The 17506-nt window shown below is 48.4% G+C and overlaps 1 protein-coding gene across 5 annotated transcripts in view; it reads right to left on the bottom strand.

Annotated features, from left to right (window-relative positions):
- LOC116951360 (uncharacterized) overlaps positions 1-17506 on the bottom strand; it is a 163617-nt gene that overhangs the window by 49739 nt on the left and 96372 nt on the right. The gene's annotated exons all lie outside the window — the stretch shown is intronic.

The raw sequence follows: 17506 nt of genomic DNA, 5'->3' as shown, positions 1-17506 counted from the left end.
CTGCAAACACAGGCAGGGCCCTCCCCGCCAGCGAGGCTCCCCTGCACAAACAACCATCGCCGTACTACAAAATAATAACTTTTCAGTGTTATAAGACAGCTCTAACCAGAGAATAAAGCGCGAGAGGGGGCCAAGCATCATTTCTTTTGCTGCTGCATATCTCCGAGGCACACTTTTTAACATGTGAGCGCATTATTGAGGAATTGTGCTCAATTACTAAAGCCATTCCCTAACCGAACATCGACAAAAAGCAAATGACTTCCCCAAACACCAATCACATTACAGCTTCCATGTGCATTCCCTTTGGGTAGCTGCTGATGAACATTGCTTTGAATAATTAATAAAAAAATAACCACTCAAAGTAAAGTGGACTTGGCTTATGCAGGACACGGACTTTCTCCATTTTATCGATGTAATTTTTTATTTTATCTAAATTATACATTCAGTACATTTCCATTCGGGACTCGCAGGTAGCGCTACTGCACCACCCCCGGCTCGCCGGTACACCGCGAGGTGGCACGTAGTGGCACGTAGTGACACCTAGCCACAGGCATAGCGAGAGACAGATTTGTATGCGGTGTGCCGGGTGCACAAGTTCGTGGTTGTAATCAAGCACTGCGTATGCCAATCAAACCAAAATGTTTAATTAAATTCATTATCGGTGGACCATTGATTCGATTTTATTTTTAAAAAATGTTAATTTTTTTTATTTAACAGCATATATGCTGTTTGTCTCTGAACCGTGTTTCTTTAACCTGTTACTGTTCGTATTAATGTTATGTCAGAAGCACTTCCGTTTCCGCTCTCCAGTTGCCTGAGTGAAAATTGGGCTAGGTTTTGCCCGATCATGGCCAGCTGGCTGCAAAAACGCAATAAACTTAACAACATTCAAATGTGCTCGTTTCTTTTCTTTCTGTGCAGTCACCGGCGACTGGGGCTGAGCCATCAACCTCGCTAGACTTGCGAGAGCCAGATTTAATAACGGGAGGAGAGCAAAGATTTAAATCCATGACCTTGACGGTGCTGGCTCAATGCTGACCCCCTGACCCACGCGTGGCAACCACCTTCTGAGTTTTCCCGCTGCATTGCTCGTACGGCAGTGCGTCAGGTCGACTCGAGCAAAACTTAAAATAAAATAAAAAAAATCGCAGCGTTTATTCTTCTTCTGATGGCTCTTTGTTGATGTAGAGCAACGACTATGAATTTACACTCAGGCGGCCAATTCAGATGGTTGCGTCAGGAGTAGCGGAGGCGGTGTTGCCGCCGTGACGATGCCTCCGATGCCTCCTCCCCTTCGTGTTTATCAACGGGGGGCATCGAGCCGTTAAATGTTCCCACGGTGTTTTCTGGGTGACCACAGTCACCCGGAAAACTGCCACAGAAGTTTTTAATTTTTAATTCGCGCAACGATTATCGACGTCTGTGCTGCTGCCGTGGTTTGCGCGCGCGGATGCGGTCTAGGGTTGCGGCTCCATGAAGATTTACGGCAGATCGATGCCAGGGATCTTCTGCGTCGGGTCTTACAACGGAGCTCGGTTTACACAAGCATGGAGTGCGCTGGGTCAACCAGCTGCGGCTATGCGCAACTTGCCGGACCAAATGAAACATTTGTGTGGCGACCGTCGGCATCACCTAGGCTTCTCCTGCCACAGTGCACAGTGGAGAGCAAAAAAAAAAGATTAATGTTTTTTCAAGCAGGCATATGGTACACTCATTCCAAAATATTTATCATTGCACCAAATCTTCGCAAGTTCAGGGTCGTGTCCGTAACTCAAGTGCGGAATTGACTCTGGCACATGCATAGTTACATTTAATAAAACAACATCCCCAGCGAGTCATAAATTGAGCTTTTAACCGCTACAACAGAGATGCCAAGGGATGCGTTCATTTTTTTTTCCTCAAGACAAATGCCGAGCAGCCTCACGGACAAATTTAAACCTCTTGAAAATCTTACGCGAGCATTCTTGACACTGCTGCAATCAATAAGCAATCAGGGCCACTGAAGTCATCACCACAGCCATCGTGCAAATGCTTTGCACGCCGGGGAAAATTAAACTCTTTGGTAAAAGTTGACCACAGCGCGCACGAGTTGCATGCAAAGTAACTGCAACGTACTTTGTTGAAACGGTGCGCCAACGTTCCTCATTCCTCTACGTCTGTTCGCCCGAACATTATAAATGGCTTCACCACAGTTTGGGGATTGGCAGCTAACGTGCGGTGGGGTAAAGTGTGGGCACTTCCCACATTTCCCCCCCCCCCCCCCGAGACGTTTCGCCAGCGTGGAGTAGAGAGTAAACATCATACCCTCCGGAAAATATCTTAATAGCTCCCTCCAGTGGAGACATCTTCCGCCCACGGTGAAGTGAGCAAGTGCTTGCAGGGCTGCGCCTTTAACTCTGATTGTCCACCACTTGCAGGCAGGGGCAAGAAACCCCTTGGTAGGAAGGGCCAAAAACGCAGCTCCATAAAAGCACCTCTTGAATATTTCTGCACGCTTTATCTAACATTAAGTCATCGCACGGCAACAAACTTTCGACATCGTTCGTCATCGCTACCATTAATCCCCATCACCCCTGCGCATTAAAAACCTGGCGGGATGTACAAAAAGGGCGACGGTACCGCTCGTAAGATTTATGCAGCGCGGCCGTCGGTCTGCCGTGTTGATTCATTGAAATGGAGAGAGTGCAAGAAAGTTGTCCTCCCCCCCCCCCCCCCCCCTTTATTTTCTCCCTTGCCAGCATAAACCTACCAAGGCCCATTAGGCTATAAAGCCACCGAACGCAAATCTCACGGGGCGTACCGCCCGGGCTAAAAACGCACTCCCGGGCTTGCCCTGGTTCGCGTTCACATCTTTCAAAGAATCCGCGGACCATCCGCAACTTTGTGCGCAATTCTCGCGACGAGCGGGCGCTCGGGGAGGCGAGGCTTCACCACACTTGAGGCTCTCAAGGAGAATTGGAATTAAAAAAATAATAACAGCCCCAGTTTATCCTCGGTGCCCAGGGGGGCGTGCGTGCGTGCGTGCGCGTCAACGTAATGATAATGACAAGGTCAGTGCCTGCCACGTAATTACTAAAGGCATCATATCTGTGAGCCGCTCACACTGTGATGGATATTTACCAGGTCAATCTTGCAAGTGAGACTCATCCCCGTCTCCGAGTTCTCACCCGGTTCATCAAAGGAACATTGAAACCGCCGGCGCTCAGTGCGAGCCTACGAGAGAGGGGTTAATTTCTGGCAAATGCGGGGATGTCCGAAAAATCTGCCAAGACGCAGCATTCGTTTAATCGAAATCCGCAAATGAAAAAGGTGAATGCAAACGAGCCTCCATTAACCGTCAACTCAGCAGGCAACGAACAGTCTGTGCACACGCCCGTGAGAAGGCGCACCCCCCCTCCATTTGCTCGCATTTTGAAAAGCACTTAATTTTTTCTTCCCCGAAAACGAGTTTCTACTCTCACTGAATAAAGAAAATTGTTGCGGACGAGTAATACTGGATATTAGTAACTTACGTTCAACGTGGTGTTTGTGGGTGGTCACCGAGACGCTCCGCGCATCTGTACCTTACCTGCAGCGTGCAGGTGGCCGCCATAACAATTACCAGTATTCCGCATCCACTATACTCTACACGGTTTTCAAACGCTGCCACAGTTTAAGAGCAATTACTCTGCCGTGAATTCTGACTTTTATTATATTATTTAGAGGGGTTTTTTTTGTTTGTTTACCTCTCAATAATAACAGTCGTCAACTTGTTAATTATTTTTTGAGCGTGGACGTTGCAGTGTTTGCACAGGACGCAAACAAACACTGGAGGCAGTTACAACCAAAAGATTAACACAGTGGTCTCAAACCTGACAATTTACTCGCTTTATTTGTCAAAGGGGAACTTTTAACGTGTGGGTAATGAATGAAGGGGTCCGGCAAAGTTCATGTAAAGAGTGTAATGCTGTAACTCGAGCAGTAAAGCCGTTTGCTTTATCCGGTGTGTGGCTCGCTGATTGCTGCAGCCGGCTAATGATGATTGTTATACATCTTGCTTTTGCCTTGGAGAATTTATAACATTACCCAATGTTTAACTTTCACGTTAACGATTTGCCACACTGTTAATTGTTAACGTTACCGAGGGCAAGGCGTAGATTTATGAAACGCTTTCGGGAGAAAGCTTTGCGATGGCTGAACAGGGAGTGGAATCTGAGGACTGCACCTCTGATTATCACGGACGGCCCGAAAGAAGTTCAACATACATACGTAAATGACACAGGCTCTTATCTCGCGCAAAAGTTCCAAAAGTGGCGGCTGGCTCCGTGGCACCAAAAATCCGTCTCAGCTTTTCCAGCCACAGGTGGTGGTGGTGATGACGACGATGATGACGATGATGACGATGACACAATGCCAAGGTACCCATCGCACCAGTTCTCGTGGGAAGCCGAATGAACTACCATTGTGCCCGTCTGGCGGAGAACACCACTGACGAAGATGCCGCCATCGCATTCCCAGCTACCGGCCGATTCACCGGGACGCGTCGCCGGGACGCAGTCGGCCGACACCAGAAAAATGCCAGGGCTTCGGCGTTTGTCGCTTCGGCGCATTGGTGTCATCGGCAGCCGGCGGATATCAGGGCAATGAAACACACAGACACGCATTAACTTACTCTACATGCAGTACTTGGGGGGGGTAGCATCTCGCCAAACCTTTTAAGACCTCGTTAATATGAAGATGTACAAGCAGAATACCCGGCCAAGTTAGAGTGCTCGCGTGAACCGTAATTCACCGTGGGGGCCCGCCGTTCGTTACATAAACACGCTCCTAAATAGAGCTTCGCCACGGAGGTGTCGATGACGTAGGCGCCCGAGACAAACATTCGCCTGAATTCCATTTCTATCTGCCAAATGTGCCGAGGCCTAGAACTGGAAAGTTAACGGAATTCCGAGCGGTTGATCGAGCACCGTACGACATCAAACGTGAAACAATCGCGATGTCAAACCAGGTCACAGCGCAGGGGGGGGGGGAAGAGAGAAAAGCAACGGCTAGACACAGCCTTGCGAAATTCAAGGAACCGTCTTACAGAGGGGAATCCTCATGGGGCAATAAATAAGCATTGCTTTATTGTGGATCCGTCAATTAAGACTTCAGCCATGCAAGAACCGATGTCATTCATAAGCGCAAATTGCAATGCAGGATGACAATTCTCAAAGCAAAGCGTTCCTTTTGCCCGGGCTTCATTTAACGAGCGTGGACCACAGCGGTAGCATCCAACACTCCAACTGGGCTCTCGCCACTCGACTGTGATTGGCAGGTGAAGCATCATCATGCACCCCCCGGTGCAGCGCACGACACTGCACAAAGTGGCTAGGAGATGTTAACTACCTCGTCTGGTGTACAGGAGGTCGTGGGTTCGATTCTGACCCTTGACGCTTGCTGTATATTTGGAGTTTGCATGTTTATCCCCGTGGTCACGTGAATTTTTCTCCGGATCCTCCGGTTTTTCCCTCCACATTTATAAACATGCTTTTAGAGTATTTGGCTGCAATACATTTCCACGTGATAAGCCACTTCGTTGTGCTATCATTTGTGGCCAGGTCGCTTCTTAAAAAGAGCTATATAGCTCAGTGGGCCTTACCTGGTTAAATTAAAAGTTTAGTTTTTAGTTTAATTTAAATTGCAATAGCGCATTTAGTGCAGCAGGTGGAGCACCATTTAATGCCAGTAGCGTTTGGTCAAGCTTTTTTTTTGGCCCGAGCTCAAAGGTCGTACGTGGGTCAAATACGATACACGATAGGCCTCTGCACTTCTCCGGTAGGAATGCAATATTCCTCGTACGCGGCAAAGGACGATGAAGAAATGCTGTGACAAGCAGACTGACAGCAGGGATGGAACGGTGGTGAAGTGGTTAGCGTAACATACTTTCAAACCGACACGATCAATGTAAACAACACCAGTGGCGAGTGATATCGAAATCAGTTCCGGGACTCCCCCCAAACCTCACCAACGCGCACTAACCACCACACGGGATTGGGGGAGGCCTTCACCCATCAGTGGATCAATACATTATATTATTGGTTATTTCCGTAAAGTCATGCAAATAGAAAAATATATATTTAAAAAAAATCTATCTACGTGACTTTACCGAAAGAACCAAGAATATGAATTCCTGCAGTCACGAAAGTTTTAAGTCAAAGGATCAACACATTAATTATGGTTCAAAATATACACACGAGGTAGAATCAAGGGGACATTGGTCTACGTGTGTACATGAGGCCAACGGCACGAAACTGTACCGCACATACCCCGCATAGGCTCAAAAACCGCACCGTTAACACCCACGAAGAAGACTTTGAGACGTACGGGAAATTCAAGTTGGTAATGAACGTCTGAGCGTGGACTGCATTCGTCACACAGACAGCTGGTAATGCGGTTCTCATCGTTAGGAGCGCCGTGCAAAAACCCTTTTGTTTCTGCCCAAGCCGGGTGTGAAATTCGCTCCTCCGCACGTGATTATTCATTCTCGTCTCCATGGCCTGACAGCGGGAGCACGTTAAATACACGGTGCTCGTGACCTCCGGCGCTCCCATCTGTTCGGCGATTCCGTAGGCTGCAAATTTAAAATAAAAACTCCCGAAACAAACCCCCAGCGAGAGAGGCTGCTTTCACAGAATCGCAAAAATAATCTTCAGTGTTTAATCGGCGAGCTCGACGATGGAATAATTTGCGCGACAGACTGCCTAACGAGTACAGGTATGTGAAATAACAAACTTTCTGACTTCGTGACTGCAGGAATTCACATTCTTGAGTCTTTCGGTAAAGTCACGTGGATAGGTTCAAAGAAAATTATCAAAAATAACAAAACAAACGACGACGTTCCGATCGCAACGCAAGCGGTCTCATCTTTTCCTGAAGACGACCGCTTGCGTTGCGATCGAAACGTCGTCGTTTTTTGTTATTTATTTTCTTTGAACCTATCCACGTGACTTTACCGAAAGACCCAAGAATATAATAACAAACTTATTGTTTGCAGGCCAGCATCCTTGCTTCGAAGCTCAGGGTCGGTCCGTTAAAGTCGAACCTCAAGCCCAAGAAAGAAGCACCGCTGAGTCAGGATGATTGAAACAAACTAAAAACAAACAACATCATTTTCTTCTTCTAAAACCGTGGTAATATCATGCACGGCGCTTATGCCACACTTGGCACACAGCGTTACGTGTGCCGCGTTTCACCAATTCACTGCTCGGTGAAGGCCTTCCCATGCCCGGGAGGGGATGATATTCGCCCATACTTCGCCAAACCAGTTGGTGAGAGTTGGTTAAGGATCGTTCTGGGTATCACACGCGGTTGACGTTAAACGAGTTCGTGGCAAAGTGCGTACATCCACACTGCGCCTCTGCCCTCCAACTTCACCGCACGCGTCTCAATAAAATGCCGGGGCGAGTGTTGTTAGAAGGCACCTATTCAGAATCAACATATTTAGTTACACTGGAGGAATTCGATGAGCTGTAAAGCTCTTTTTCAAAGATGTTCTGTGGCACGATGGAGGCCGGCACCACTCCCGGCCACTCTGTCTCACGAGCACCAGTCCGCTCACCGCTGTAGGCAATCCATTTTAGGACAATTCCATCTCACAAGAAACCCTCCGCTGAATACAGATGTCGATAATCAGTGGTGCGCGCGCTTTCAGGGCGAGATGTTAACTCCCCGGCCTGGTAGACGGGGTCGTGGGTTCGACCCTGACGCCTGTACATTTTTGAAGTTTGCGTGTTCTCCCCGTGGTCGTTCTCCAGGTTCTCTGGTTTTTCCCTCCACGTTTAGACACAACATGCGTTTAGAGCGGTGGTTCACCACGTTGACTGCAGCCTGCACCCCTTTGGTTCTCAGAAGGGGCATCACGCACCCGCCAGGGGGTGGCGTGCACCCCAGGTTAAGAACAACTGGTTTAGAGCATTTGGCTGTTGTAAATTTCCACGTGAAGATCAGCCACTTTGTTGCGCTATCATTTGTGACCAGGTCGCTTCTGAAAAAAGACGAACGTAGCTCAGTGGGCCAATACCTGTGTAAAATAAAAAAATGTTTTAGTTTTGTTTCCAATTGAAACGAAGGCGCTCGCGTTTGAAGCGCAGTGCGCTAACCACCACGCCACCAACTCCTCCAGACGCATCATACAGACTTCATCATTTGACTCGCGTTTAAAAAAAAAAAACCCGGGCAATCATTTCGAGGTCAAATGTCTTCAAAAGCACAGAGTGTGGGTAATGCGTAGCAAACAGTTAGTGGCTTGAGTGCCTTCTGCTGCTCTACGGTGTAACTAATGTTTCACTTAATGGGCCGACGGAGCCAAGCGAGTAACTCTCATTATCAAGGCCACTTGCAGATGGAGCCAATCCATCACACATCTGGGCCTCGACACCCAAGGTGCTTAATGAACAATAATTTGCCTTGGGCCGGCCAGATGCTCCCTCTCAAGAGGTGCGCACGGGTACACACGGGCACACGTGGGCACACGCGAATCGAATGTCCAGGAAGCTAACTCGCGCGTCTGACCAATGCACAAGCCACTATAGTCCAGGAGTGCATACAGCAGTAACAACAACAACCACCGCCGTTCACCACTAAGTAGCGGTGACCTCACTCCGGCGCTTGTGCCAGGATAGGTGTACAACTACAACGATCCTTCATAGTAGCCTGTAACGGACTGTTAGGGCAAGTGCTGTTAGCGAGCACCTATGTAGGCCGGAACGGTACACAATGGGATGGGTGCCAAGCACCACGCCCGACCGCCTTTGTCTCCCCAGTGGCAATGTTTACTACACACCGCACCAGGTACTCATTTGAGGCTGAGTCGAGTTAGGGGCGACCCAGAACCGGTTCAAATAATCGTCACTGGTGTTGGCCGTGAGCGGGAATCTTACTCTGGTCGCCAGGTTCGTAGCGCAGCGTGCCAACCGCTAACACTACTGCTCCCCAGGTGTACAAAGGCAAACACACAAATACAACTGCGCATTTATAGAATGCTCGAAATGTTAACGTAATCACCCGGTCATAAGACAGCTCTGGAAAGTGAGAGACGCATCGCCAAAAAATCATGACCAGCCTTCAATTAAATTTAAAAAATCTGGCTACACACGCACACACACCTACCCGGATTATAAGATGCATTTAAAACTTCCAGGGACAAACAGTGTCTTATAATCCGGAGAATAATGTAATAGATTAAGAGTTATTACTTAGTAGATGGCATTGTAGACAAAATCAAGCAGAATTTTAAAACTTTACAAATCTTACTGGGCTGTCTGGTGGCCAGCAACTGGCTTGCGAGCCCTTCACGTCAACATTTAAATCTTGGATTTTGTGAGTAGGGGTTCCTCCCCACCCCCCCCCCCCCAAGGTACACGCATTTGGCCACGTTTGCATTTCAAGCCCACGAACCCCACCGATCCCGAGTTCGATTCCCGGCGATGTCCAATTATCACTGGCGAGTGATAGCTGAACCAGTTCGAGGGGGGGGGGGTCTAACTGCCTTCTCTAACCCACACTGACCAGCGTGGTGAAGTACGGTTAAACGACTCTCACAACTGGCAGTGGATTGATAAACGGGCTGTATATTAACTATAATCGCGAAACCTTCCGCTCGCCTCATTAACATAATTAACCACCCCTGCCATTTATAATGCATTTTCATAACTACGAAGAGTCGGCACTAGTCTATGATTTTTGGTGCACTCTGCCAAAAGCTTGTCGTGATTTTGGCGAGGGAAATTAGGGCGAAGACAGCTTTAGTTTGTATTGCGTTAATCGTAGAGCTGTAACGCAGAAGAGTTAAGGCAACGCATTAAGTTTTAAACGAGAGGGGACACGAGTGGGTCTGGGGACGAAGGAAGCAGGTGGCAGCATGGGGTAAATACATTTTAGATTTTCACATCTGTGTGAGGAGTCTGCAAAGGCAATCTGTCGCCCACACCCAGCTCTTCAGCTTCCCTCATGAAGGTGATAAAAAAAAAGAACACAATCAAATGTTTCTTCGTTCATTTAACGTATCCCACAGTCACACCCGCGCGGTGACGATGCCGGCCAATTTAAGCGAGGGGAGCAGGGGGGGGGTGGGGAGCACAGCGGGAATGTTAGCGCGCAGGATGAAGCCGCTTCCAAGCAGCGGTCGTAGGCAATAGTGAGAGAGGCGGCGAGGTCGGAGGGGTGAGGGGTGGTGAGGGGTGGTGAGGGGGGGGGAGTGTGGCAGTAAACAAGACGAGAGGAGGGCACGCGCTAGGGCAGCCCGTGCCGTGGGCACGCCGACGGGGGCACGGCTGTCCGGACGGTGGCAGGTTTACCGGCGCTTCTTTTCAGGAAGACTGGCACCGGCGCCGATAGGATTTCGCTTAATTTTGGAGCGCTCATCTCCGCTGCCGAGGATGAGAAGCGTCGGTCTTGGGGCGGCACGCACGTTGCGAGAAACGCAGCTCGCGGGGAAAAAAACATTTCAATCGTCGCCGCAAAAATAGTTAACCGTTTCAACTGCGTTTCCGCGTATCCAGGCTTGAATTTTCACGTCAATTAAACGCCCTGTATATATGCACAGCACCCTTGGGAGTCGCAGAACTTGTGAGAGTCTGAATGAGGTCAGCGGGATTTACTAACAGCCAAGTCCAGTGTTTCGGTTCGAATGAACTCCACATTCCTTTCAATGTGCAATTTAATGAGCGTCACTTTCAGAGAGCCCTAAATGTTTACGATGAGGGCATGCCTCACCGAACCATAGCATACAAAGAGATTGCGTGCTGCAAAAAAAAAGAAATTCCTTTTTTTTCTTCCCCCCATCGCCTAAATTTATTAGTTTATACCATCCACAATTTTCTCTGACCCCCGCAGTGCAATTTTGCAGGCCATTTTTGTTGTTGTTGCAATGTATGAATTATCTGGTGGGGGTGGAAGGACCCAGGACCACCACTGCAGACATCACTCGGCAAAATGCGCATTATTATTTCTACGTGCATTATTAGCACGTACTGCACGCTTGTTTACCCAGGGAGCCATCGCCAAGTCTCAAGACTCTTTTTCAGGAGGTTCCTGCCAAGTTTGTCACAGCAGGGGGGCGGTGTTGCAACTGCGTGCAATCCCAATTGACGAATTTGCAGGTAGTGTTTCAGCACTGGGATGTTTGGCCAATAGCCTATAACACTGTATGTTTTTCTTAGCTACGTGGGGGGTGGGAGGGGGGAAGCAGAGAAGCCAGATGAAACCAGTGCGGTCACAATTCTTTAATAACAGATGCCACATTTATGGATGCCCCATATCAATGTACTTATCAAAAGGAAGATATCATCGCAGGCAAAGAGCTCTGTTACACGCCGGACTAAACGCGAACAGCGCCTCACCGCTTGGGGACACCGCGCACAAAAGACCCACTTTTGTCCGTGCTACTATTGTCCGGCTGTATTATTGCCAGTGTTGTTCCCATCAAGCCAGAGGCGGGTGCATGGGTGTGCGAGCGCAGGGACCGTTCGTCAGCCACGCATCAAATGCCTGGGAGACTGAGGAGGAGACATTTTCCCCACGCGGAGACGTTGTTCATGGCTATGTGGGACCTTTTTTTTATTCCAGTATCAAAAATTATGAAGATGCTTTAGACTTCACCCAATTCTGGCGAGAAAAACAACAGGAGGTGTTTAAGATGTCCGAACACCAAGCGGATACCGATTTGCAAGGCACCAAGTCTGCATTAGCCACACGTACTTGTGGAAAAAAAACCATGCAAACAAACATGCTCTGTTAATATGTGCAATGTTCATGCGTCCCAGCCGCTGCTGCTGCTGCTACTATCGTGCAGCTTGGTCAACGCTAATGCATTTTCTCGAAGCCAGCCGCAGCAGCAGCAGCACACTGCTATTACTGCCGAGCGGGAAAATGCTTTAGCCATTAGGCTTTCCCCGACGCCTTCCCCCGTCGTCAACCCGTACCCGATGGAGAGTAACGAGTGACAGCGCGGCGTCACTCAAGCGCCGCGTGTACAGTGCGGCCTTAGCCGGGCAGGCAGCGAGCCGCATTATTCACCGATTCATCGACTGCGTTGACAACGAGCCCATTGTACGGTGGCCAATGACAACGTTCGAAAGACAATTGCGTCGCACGTAAAAAAATATATTAAAAGTGATCGCAAGTCAAGCCTATTCTAAACTACGATTTCTGTGTGTAGATATTGATGTTAGTTGGTAAATTATTATGTCATGGGGGGGGGAGCTCGTTTAACCAGACACTGGCTGTACGCCATAAGGTATTTTCCTGTATCACAAACGCACGTGTTTTGTTTATATAGTTTTATTGTCAAGGTCGATTGTACCAATGTGAGATGGCTGTTGAACGTACCCATTTGGTTAAGTCCAAGCGCCCTTCTGTTCAGTGTAGATTCCGAGCGTACATTTAAACCGCCTGTAAATCTGCGCGGGTTTGTAACGTTTGAGAGGAACGACTCTTAACTTGCGGGATGCTACTGGCGAGAGATTCACTCGCCAACCTCACCACCCCCCCTCCACAAGGAACTGTCACGCTATTCCACTCCAGACGGTTTTTTTCTCGTTTGTATTGTTTCCCATCTTTGTCTGCCTTGTTTGTACAGTACCATTTGGTGAAATATAGTCCATGGGAACCAGAGCAGAAATTTGTACCAAGGAATAAAAAAAAATGACCGCTCATTTATTTATACGGGTGAATCGTTTGAGAACCCCACTCATTTGAAATGGTCATCATATAATGAATTGTTGTTGGCCACAGCAACAAAATTTGAACCAATAAAGTTACTCCACATCAGGTGGTACTGACATGGGAAACATCTGGTCTGGGCTCACACACACACACATATAGAACTGCATTCGGACTTTTTGTGTTTAGTTTGTTGTCCTTCCTCCCACACCTCCGATGAGCACGGTTGGCTACGTACGGTGCGAAAGAAGTTCAACATATACACAGGCGTGAGCGTGATTCCAAGCATTTATGGCCTAGCGTTTCGCTACGAGCCCAAAGGGATTGTTTTTATATCATTGCTCCCTGAAACTCCGAAAGCCCATATCAAGAGCAGCACAGTAATAACACAGAACACAGCAGAGAGCTTCATTGTCTACACCTCCAACTGCCTCACCCTCTCTGCCGTCCACCCGCGCGGGTGGGCTCTTCTGTGATGCTGCATAAACTTAGAGCATACACACGCAATTCAGGCAATTTACTGCGAATGTGACTTAACACGCACAGCAAGCGTCGAATGCGCAGGGGCATGTTTTTGTTTTTTGCTGAGGCCCATGCGATGGATGCGATCCAATCGCTTGGTCTCAATGATTGACGGGTCGGGGTCCCACGTGGTCAGCAGCGAATCCATTGATTGCAGCTGTCACGGGCACTCTGCGGTACGGCACCATTTGGCTAATTGGTACAAAGAGCTCAAATGAGTCGCCGCCCGGTTGAACAGTCCCTCCAATCACACTGCCAATCGGCTTCGATAATCTTATTTTTACATAGCGCTTTTATCCAAGGCGCTTTTACAAGGGTTATGAGTGGTGCAATGAGGGTAGCCAAAAGTGATTCAGTGAACAGGGATGGGGTATATGGGGAGGTAGGTTAGTGGGTGCGGGAATTACGGGGGTGCCTAGGGATGGAGGGAAGGATGGGCCAGGGAGAAGACGTTATGGGTCTTGAGGGAGGAGTGTAAATTCGACAGGGAGGGCGCTTGCTTAATATGTAGGGGAAGTTTGCTCCGGGACAAGTAGGGAAACGGAGCGTGGCGCTAAGGGGGCACAGCCAAACGATTCAAAGGAAAGAGCTTCTAAAGAGCTTATAAAATAATACAATCTACTGCAGTAGCATTTATTGAAAATCTATTTAGAATCTGAAATAAGTCAAGTGGCTGAGATCCCCCCCCTCCCACCCTGCACTCCTGCCCCAACAGCAGAGAAGAAGTGGACCCTGGGTAGCGGGTGCTATGCAGGGGGAGACAGGTGGCAGCGGTGCACGCTTATCAGTGGCTGTCTCCAGGCTCTCGCTGGCCCATGGTTCCACGCACCCGCAGGGAGAATTGTGAACGTCACGAATAACAGGAGATCCTGCAGGCGTCAACACCCACGTTTAAAAACAATTCTAGGATCAACCACGTGATGCCTAAGCATCAGATTATTTGTTGCTTGCCTAAGCATCGCGTGGTTGAGATGGGGCGCCGCGGTGGTGAGACGTTAACTACCTCGCCTGGTATGGAGGAGGGTGTGGGTTTGATCCAAACCCTGATGCCTGCTGTATATTTGCATGTCTCTCTCCCTGCGGTCGCGTGAATTTTTCTCCGGGTAATCCGGTGTTTCCCTCTACAATTAGAATCAACATGCGTTTAGAGTATTTGGCTGCCGTAAATTTTTACATCATAAGCTACTACGTTAAGCTTTCATCTGAGGCCAGGTCTCTTCCGATAAAATAGCTAAATAGCTCGGTGGGCCTTAGCTGGTAAAATAAATAAAAGTGAGTTAGTTATAGCGTAATCAATCGTGACGCATCGCACGAGCTCAGCGGCGAGCTCCACTGCGGTGGCGCAAAGGCGTTTCCTTAAACGCCAAGTCAAAACTCGGATTGTGTAGCCAGCCTGGGGTGGGTAAACATCGGCTGCCACCTCGCCGTGCCACCTGTGCTAACAAGGGGCCTGTTGCGGTCTTGCTGTCGGGTTCATGGCCAGTTCTTCACACGTCCTTCTTCCCCCCCCTTCTCTCAGGGTCCAAGGTGCATGAATAGCTTTTTTTTCTTTTGAGCATCACACAAAAAAGGACGGCGGTACTTTCAGATGTTTATTCTGGGTATTAAAATGACAAAAGGGCCAACCGTACTGGCGCATGCAACGGCCGCGTTCTTGGCTTCACGCCCACACACTGGGATAATCCTGTCGGGAAGCTTCTCCGACGCGGGGATCTGTCACAGTTTTGATGCGGGACCTCCGAACCTGGGCCACGTTATTTGTTTATAGCGTGTGGACTTTGGGATTCGTCGGCTTGGCCACCCTTCCGTTATCGGGAGCTTTGCTTGCCGTGCTGCTGCTGCTGCCAGAGAGTGCAGGCAAAGGCTGCAGGGTCAATTCGGGTCTCCCAAATGTGCAAAAAAGCTGCGTTTTTCAGAGCAGCAAAGCAAGTACATGTCAACAAGCAGGCTTGTAAATCCAGCTCATTTGGCAGAAACGGCCGTGGATTAATTGGATGAAACTCTCAAACCCACTGGGCGGGTGTTGGCCAGGAGATGGCAGCACAGCAAGTGGACTGTCAACCAGTCCATGCGGGATTCTCAGAGTCAATCAAAATATTTATACTGGAGGAATCCGATGAGCTACGAAGCTCTTTTTCACAGATGTCCAGCAAACGCCCATGAATGGTTCACACTCATACTCTGTGGAACTTCATTGGGTACTGTTTTCCTTATTTAAGAATGCAAAAAAAATCACTCCGTGAAATAGAACTGGGAAAACATCCCATTGCAGAAGCCTCCATAAAAAAAGTATCCCGAAAACTGAGGTGAGGCTTTCCGGGAAACATGTCAATAGATTTTTTTTTTTTACCAAAGAAGGCCAATTTAGCTGGTAACTTCCAAAATACGAATTCTTCTTCATAACTGAAGTGACCTTTGCATTTTGTATGTGCTTCTCTCCACCAGGCCAACAGCGGTAGTCCATAATGCAACTTATTCATCCAGGAAAGCATCACAGAAGATTTGCAAATTGGGTCACGACTCAATGCTTTGCCAATTCCGTTTCAAGGGGCGTTCTAAATGCGAGACGGAACTGGTGTATATCCAGATATCCCACAAAAGCACAACCCTGAAAGGGTCCGCACACAGATGGGTTCGTAAAAAACCCCACGTGCTGCACTGCCCATCGCCCTGGCCCGCTTCGCAGCTCAGCTGTGCTCCCGAGTATCTCACAAATTGAACTCCATCAACAAACCCACGGCCATCAAAGGAGCTGCATTGCAGGATGGCTCCACAATTCATTATTTGCAGGCAGGTGTGCTCGCAGCCGAATCTACATGGCTGAATTTGGCACGCGCTCATCTTTTCATGCGGAAATAATTCCAGCTGATCCAGTAGAGGGTGCTCTCCGGGTGTCTAAGTAGACTGCGGAGGTACCTGCTGACCCGTCCACGCTGGGCATCTGCGAAAAAAAGCTTCGTAGCTCATCGGATTCATCCCGCAGTCTAAATAAAGATTCCGATTCTGATGGATGGGAGGACTGCACGCATTAGGCCAGCGTGTGTACACGCGCGTGGCCCCGTTAAAAAAAAATACACGGCGGTTTACGAAATCGCGAGATATTGTGTTAACCAGCAGATGGGCGGGGGAGGGGGGTCACACGATGCCTCGATATTTTATAGTGCGGGAAGAAACAAAACTCACAAGGAAGGTTTGAGACGTGAGGATAGGTTGAATAAGCGGTGCTGTTGCTAACCTTTGCCACCAAAGCCTTTCCACACACCTACAACCAACGGCTTTTTAGGTGTGATCATTAACCATTTCATTTATACCCATGACCACTAAAAACTCGAAGAGTTATAAGCAAACGCAGAGTTATAAGCAAACGCAATCACTGTGTGTTCGGGTTGTATCGCTCGGGCTGTATGGCTGGTGCTGGGAGCTTCCTCGGAATAATTCAGTTCCATTCGGTTCCTTCGATTCCTGAAGAAGCTCTCGGCAGCACGTGGAGCGAAACATCGGGCATCGTGCAGATCGACGCGCGCGGTGTCACCCGCAAACGCGTCGGAGAGCCGTTCTGGTGCAACCGCGAAAAAACCAACACGCTAAGTAAGACAAACGCTAAAAGGGTTATTTTATGTTACTCAATAACTACAATTAGGTAACTATTCTCATGAGTATTTAAACAAAAAAATTGGTCATCAGGACCCATCGCGTAAAAAGTTCAGTCTCCAACCCTCATTAACTCTGTCTCTGGCCTCTCAATTTAAGTGCAACGAACAACAGGGGCCATTTAACCCCAAACGTCATCCACTCTCTCTATATTTGTTTACTTTATTTTAAGACCACACACGGCGTTATTTACGAATGTGCAGGGTCTCAGTACGAACCCCTCCCCCCCCCCCATTACACGCAGGGGGGTTTTCTTTGGCGCACGACCATTCCTCCCCATCGGGTAAATGTTCCTCAAGACTCATCATTGACTGCATCCCAGGTATGGAAATTCCAAAGCCTGTTTATTTCCCCCTCGAAGCGTGTGCATATAAATATATAAATATCACACCTGCAGCGCTTAAAAAAAACAGTCTGTCATTTCCAAAAAAAATACAGATTAAAAATGTGTTTTTGAGACTTCATCACGTATCCTTGTCATCGTTGTGTGATTGGCCCAGTGGTTAAATGGCGGTTGGTGGGGTAATAAGAAATAAAAACAAAAAACTCCATTGTTTGTTCAGATTACTTTCATAAGCCACAGAAAGCTCCAGTGGATTAAAAACCAGTTTCCCCAGTGACGGGATGAAAAAAGGCAAGAAATAAAAGCAAT

The sequence above is a fragment of the Petromyzon marinus genome, chromosome 43 (genome assembly GCF_048934315.1).
Source record: "Petromyzon marinus isolate PM22_M1 ecotype Great Lakes invasive population chromosome 43, UKy_Petmar_22M1.pri1.0, whole genome shotgun sequence".
Taxonomy (NCBI): Eukaryota; Metazoa; Chordata; class Hyperoartia; order Petromyzontiformes; family Petromyzontidae; genus Petromyzon; species Petromyzon marinus.
The sequence above is the reverse complement of the archived record's forward strand: the minus strand, read 5'-3'. Positions and strand labels throughout refer to the sequence as shown.